We start from the raw sequence: 6,747 nt of genomic DNA, 5'->3' as shown, positions 1-6,747 counted from the left end.
ATTCAACTTTCAAATTTAAAAATAATTTAATTCTTTAGGAGAATGAGGATGTAGATAAAATTTAAATTAAGCACTCATTTGGTTTTCCTAAGATACAGGCATATCAGTTTTGATCTAAATGTGCGTGCAGGTCTGACATTGATCAGAGTGTGCTGGTTGTGATTGTACCTAGATCATATGCTCTACTCTGTAAATAAATGAAACTTATACCCATGAAGTGTGGAATATTGAATGCATAAAAATTGTCTTCATCTTTAAAGTTAAAAATATTTAATTTGTTCTTCTCCCATATGTTTGTAGGGGTTGCTGCATCACGTGTTAAGGATCTTTTTCTTTTGCCTTCATCCATATTTATTTATAAGAGGTGGATTTCCATCCCCTTAGGAACTTGATAGATCTTCATTTTTATTCCCATGACTGAAAATCTCTACAAATATCCATTTTAATAGGGGTATGCTTTTAATTGGCTTGCAGGTTACAATGATGTTATTTGATATTCTAAACTTAAATTTCAGGTGCTTGTGATAGGTGCTACAAATACATTAGACATTCCTGCTTTATTGAGGAAGGGTCGTTTTGACAAGGTCATTCGAGTTGGTTTGCCATCAAAGGATGGAAGATTTGCCATTTTGAAGGTGATTTCCTCCGACAATTTATGCATAATGAACCTTGCTTCGAGAAGTATTTCATTATCTGTATCCATCTTTTTTCGTGTGTAAACTAGGTGCATGCTAGGAATAAATTCTTTAATTACCGACGAAAAATCCGTCGGAAATTCTGTCTCTAATTATCGATGGAAAATTCGTCGGAAAATCTGTCTCTAATTACTGACGGAAAATCCGTCGGAAAATCTGTCTCTAGTTATAGACAGAAAATCCGTCGGAAAGTTTGACGCGAGGGGAAATGGAGGGGAAAATTTACAGAGGAAAAATCTGTCGGTAATTGGTAAAAATCTGTTGGTAATTTGCCAACGGAAAAAAATCTGTCGGTAAATAATTTCCGACGAGGCTTTTACAGAGGAACAAAATCTGTCCGAAGTTTCGTCGGTAACTAAAAATTCGTCTGTAATATAAATCAAATCTGTCTGTATTAAGCAATTTTCTAGTTGTGTAAAGTTAATTCTTTTATGATTATGCCAATGTATAGCACTATAAAAAAAAAAGGATTAAGTATGATTTTGGTCCCTAAATTAGGGGCTGAAAATTTTTTTCGTCCCCAACCTTGTTTTGCTTACAAAATTGTCTCTAAGGTTTAATTTAGTTTTAAAATCATCCTTTGGACCAAAATACCCTTCTCCTTCTTCTCCAAAATCAACCAGAAGCAGAAGCAGAAATAGAAGCAACAACAATAAAACAATGTAATAAACATTAAAAAAATGGATAATTGATCAACAAATCTGTATAATAAAACAATAAAACAATATAATTAACCAGAAGTAGAAGCAGAAGAATAGCAACAACAACAATGAAACAATGTAATCAACCAGAAGCAGAAGTAGAAGCAACCAGAAGCAACAATATAAAAGAATCATAATAAGAAATCAACAACATAATAAAAGTAGAAGCAGAAGCAGAATGGAATTAGAATCAACAACATAATAAACAGAAACAGAAGAATAACAACAGCGGCGAGTGACCGGCGAGGAGGACAAGGAGCAGCGGCGACCGGCAAGGAGCAGCAACGTTCGGCGACCGAGCGAGGAGAAGCAGAAATGGCGAGTGGTGCGCGACATCCACCTTCGTAGATCTGCTGGCATCGACGTCGAGGAGTAGTGGCGAGGACCGAACGACGAGGAGCAGCAGCAAGATCCAGCGGCGAGGAGCGAACGACGAGGAGCAGCAGCAGCAGATTCCCTTCCCCTCCCCTTCCCCACCTTCCCTTGCCCCTCTTTTTCCCTGAAACCCCCCAGTGTGATTCCCTTCCCTAGCACTTTAACTCATTTTCTTTTTTTTAATATATTTTTTAATTAGGGGTACTTTGGTAAAAAAATTAAAATTTTATTAAAACTAAGTTAAACCTTACGGACGATTTTGTAAGTAAAAAAAGGTTGGGCACGGAAAAAATTTTCAGTCATTATTTTGGCACAAAAATCGTATTTAACCCTTAAAGAAACTAATTAGATTTCATTTGTTTTCAATGAGGTGAACGAATTTTTAGACCTCATCATAGTTAGAGTTGAGAAAGGTAAAAAAAAAATACTAATAATATAAATACTGTTTATTTTTAATACTCAATAATAAAAAATATAAAATTAAAACTAATATTATTCCATACAAAATAATAAAACATATATTATACTCAAAATATATTCAATCAGTATTTGTTATCATAATTTATCGATTACGTTATGACAAATATAGTTTTATTAAAAAAAATTAAAATTAACTTACACACTATTATAATATGTCTTTTTTTTTTCAAAAAGTCCAAAAAATATCTGTAGATACTCGAAAAAATTTGTGTTTTCTGAAGAGAAAATAAAACAGAGACTTGCAAAGATGGAAAGGGGACATGGGCATTTCTTTTAACGGGAGTGAGGGATGGGAAAGGAGTCCGCCATGCCCTTTCTGAGTATCCATTACCATACTTAATTAGCAACAGAGATCTAATCTAAGCCGATTTGAAAGGGGATACGTGGACTTCATCTACATTGAGATTTAAGGTAATTAACTTAAGTCGAATTTAGGACCCTAACAATGCGCTTAGATTGATCTTGCTTTCTTTTGAGTCAATGTTATAACAAATATTATACTATTAAATAGTATATATACAAAAGTTTGATATATTTACAAGATAATTTTTTATTGAAATTAAGAAAATTTTTTAAGTATTTTTTTCTTAGTTTTTAAATATTATTTACTAATATAACGAAAAAATAAAAATAACCATAATCACTCACATAATTAAAATAGATAATTCTAAATATACGTGACACTATATGTATAAAAAATTATTATATATGATAAACATTTTTTTATTATCTGTATTGACTATTTATATGATTTATTGCATAATTTTTTTCTTAATATTTAATAAATTTATGATACAAGATATTATTTATTTTATTTAATATACAAAATAAGTAATTTAAATCATCATTTAGGATAATAAGTATAATAGTACAAATATTTACTTACTTATTAGTATTAAAAAAATATATAAATAGTATAAATTAATATTTTTTAGTAGAAAAATAGTAATAAGTTAATTATATAATTTTAAAAAATTGTAAATAATTTTTAAATAATAATAAAAAATAATAAAAATAAGATTACTATTTTCACATATTACAAAGTTTATAAAATTTTTTTAACAATAAATCAATCCTCAATAAATTATACATTAGCCCTATCAAAAAAATAAATAATTAATACATTAGATATATTTGTTTACATACTAATATATATTATTGATTATTAAGTTATAATTAATTTCTAACCTAATTTTTAGTAATTAAAATTTAAATAATCAAAATCATTAAATTCTATATATTTTACACCTAATTTATTTTATTTTGTTATTGAAATTAAAAACATGATGAGTTGTTAATTAATTCTAAATTCAAATTTGGGTAAGAAAAAAAATAATTTTAAATTTCATCTCACTAATCATAATTAATTTTAAGATAAGAAATTACTTTATACATCATATTGTAGGGTAGTGTGGTCATTTGTTATTCTTTAATGGCAAATATTATCGAATAAAATGTTGTAAGAATTAAAAGAAAATGTATTGACCAATTTAGAAAATACTAATTTATTTTTCAATCAAATGAATTATTTTATTGAATAACAAAAATTGTTATTGATTTTTCTTCACATTAACTAATACTCAACGGTGATGTGTTGGTAATATTACAAAAAAATATTAATCAATATAATAGCTTTTGTAACGATACAAGTCTATAAGTTTGAAAACTTAAAAATTATATAAAATATAATTGTTTTGACTTCAAAAATGAATACGATACCAATAAATAAAATTGTCCCAAGTAAATTTTAACAAAGGTAAATCTTCATAAGTATTGCTAGCAATGAGAAATTGTTTTGCTTAAAGACAAATACTATTTTTTTTAATGGATTTTCTAATTCCGCAAGTCGATGACTAATCCACCATGTATTGATATTTTATTCATTAAGGATATATCACTGGCAAATGAATTGCGATACACAAGATGGAATTCGAACCACAAATACTTACTTAAGTAGACAAATAAAATGACGGCTTGACTCAAATTGATTAAAAATACTAATTATTTTTAATATTTTAAATTATAAAATATTTATAATAATAATTACTATATATTTTTTGTTTAAATTTTTAATAAAAATTTTTATATAATTTTATGTATTATCCTGTATTTTACACAAAAATATACACTAATTAATTAATTAATTGTGATAATAAATAAGTTCAAAAGAAATGAGAAAAAAAAAGAGAAAAAGACCTTTCGGTAATTAAATAAATGCATAAATCAATTAGTCATTGACCTACAAAAGAAAAAAAAACAAAAAAAGAAAGATTAAAAAGGATTAAAAAATTATAAATGTAATTATTAAATTTCTAAACACAGTGCACTAAGCCTAAAACACCTCCACTGACAACCTATATAAGAATGTGAAACTCTTCTCAAGTTCACTCCTCAATTGCACTTCCTACGTTGGTTGTAATTTCTCAATAAGCGATTCTTGTGCCTTTTAAATTTGGTTTTCTGTGGCACTATTGTTTTTTATTTTCTCTTCTTCTTTCCCAATTGCTGGGTTCTTTCTTTCTCTGCTATAACTTTGAATAATGGGAACCGAGTAATGTGATCAAGGCTCTACTGTGGGTGAATTTTGGAGGCTCGGTTCAACAAAATTTCTACGGTAAATGCGAGGGGAATTGTTGGTGCTTTTGCAAAATCTGATTGATTAGAGTTTTAAAGAATGTATGAATCAACAATGATGAGTGAAGAAACTTTATTATCTGCACGTTTCGGTAACGTTTCTGTAATGGGGATGATTCCTCCCTTTTTGTTGTTGGTTCTCTTTATAAAGATGCCCCCTCCCCCTTTTCTCTTTCCCATTTCCCGAAAATCTTTTGCATTTTGGTGCTTAACTTCGGAATCCATGGTAAAGATGGCTTTTTTTGTGCAAGAAAAGAAAAAGGGTTTGCTTTTTTTATTATGTTGTTACTTCTTCGTTATCGTGGGAATGAATTGGTTTTGGACAAGTTAGTTTTTCTGTGATTGAATTACAGACAATTGAGTTTTGCCATTTGATAGTTCTGGGATGCACTGTTTTCTCTCTTCTGGACTTTGAATTTATTTCAATTCTACCTTGCATAATGTATGTTTGAGCCTTTTGGAAAAAGAATTTGTCGCAGAATGATATATGATTGACTTTTACAGCATGACAAACTTAGTTGCAGAATTTTTTCAATTCTTTTGCGATGATTTTTTTTACTATGTGAATCATATAACATGTTGTTCCTTCAAAAGTTGTGTAATGATTTGTTGATGATAAAATTGTGTGATAATGTCCATGATACTTATGATCCTAGAAAACTGAAATGTGTGGAAGGGTAATATAGTTGGCTTTTTCTGTCCAATTATATTGAAACGTAACCATATATGTGGCCCTATGAATTGTGATGAAGGATTTTAGTCCTTATGACCCGATAAAATCATTTTGATGAAGGATTTTAGTCCTTATGACGTGATAGAATTGGATAAGATGATATGCGTGGCCCTACGAAATTGAATTGTGGCAAAGTATCTTAGTCCCTATGACTCAAGAAAATCGGATACAATAATTTGTGGTCCTATGAAATTGAATTGTGATGAAGGATCATAGTCACTATGACCCGAGAAACTCAGATATAATGATGCGTGGCCCTATGAAATTGAATTGTGGCAAATGATCTTAGTCGCTATGACCCGACCAGAAAATATCGGATACAATGATGTGTGGCCCTATGAAATTGAATTGTGGTGAAGGATCTTAGTCCCTATGACCTGAGTTTATTGGATATGATGATATGATTGACCCTTATGTTACAAAATGATGTTATTTGGCTTTTTTTGACCCATGAATATTGAAGTTTGATAGTAAACCCTATGACCTTAAAATTTGGCAAAGGGTTTCTGGCTCCAAATGTGGTGAAGGATCTCTTGTGTCTAAAATACTATTTTTTTTCTCTGATGTTTCTTGTTCATGCTTTGAAATTTATCAAAAAGAGTGAACAGTAAAATCTGATTTTTCTTACCGCAAGTAGCTTTGCACATGCTGCTCAAGCGTTGAAAGATGAGATAATTATTTTGTTGAAAATGTTAGACAAACAGAAAATAATTGAGTGACTGAATTCATTGTCAATTTGTGCTTTACAAAATTGTGTGCAAATTGTTGCTCTTATGGAATATATTCATGTCCAAAAAAGAAAAAGGTTTGCTTTCGATTATTGGTGTTATTTTTTTATTATCTTGGGGATGAGTTAGTTTTGGAAAGGTTGGTTTTTCTTCATTTTCCCAACTATTTTTCTGTTATTAAGGACAGTTGAGTTTTGCCATTTGATAGTTCTAAGGATGGACTATTTTCTCTGTTATTTTTATGATTTGGATGCGACTCTGGACTTTGAATTTATTTTAATTCTACCTTGCACAATGTATGTTTGAGCGTTTGAGAAATGCATTTGTTGCAGAATGATATAGGACTGACTTTTACATCATGACAAATTTAGTTGCAGAGTTGTTTCAATTCTTTTGCGACG

Source organism: Arachis hypogaea, chromosome 12, assembly GCF_003086295.3.
Source record: "Arachis hypogaea cultivar Tifrunner chromosome 12, arahy.Tifrunner.gnm2.J5K5, whole genome shotgun sequence".
Taxonomy (NCBI): domain Eukaryota; kingdom Viridiplantae; phylum Streptophyta; class Magnoliopsida; order Fabales; family Fabaceae; genus Arachis; species Arachis hypogaea.
This window is presented reverse-complemented; position numbering follows the sequence as displayed.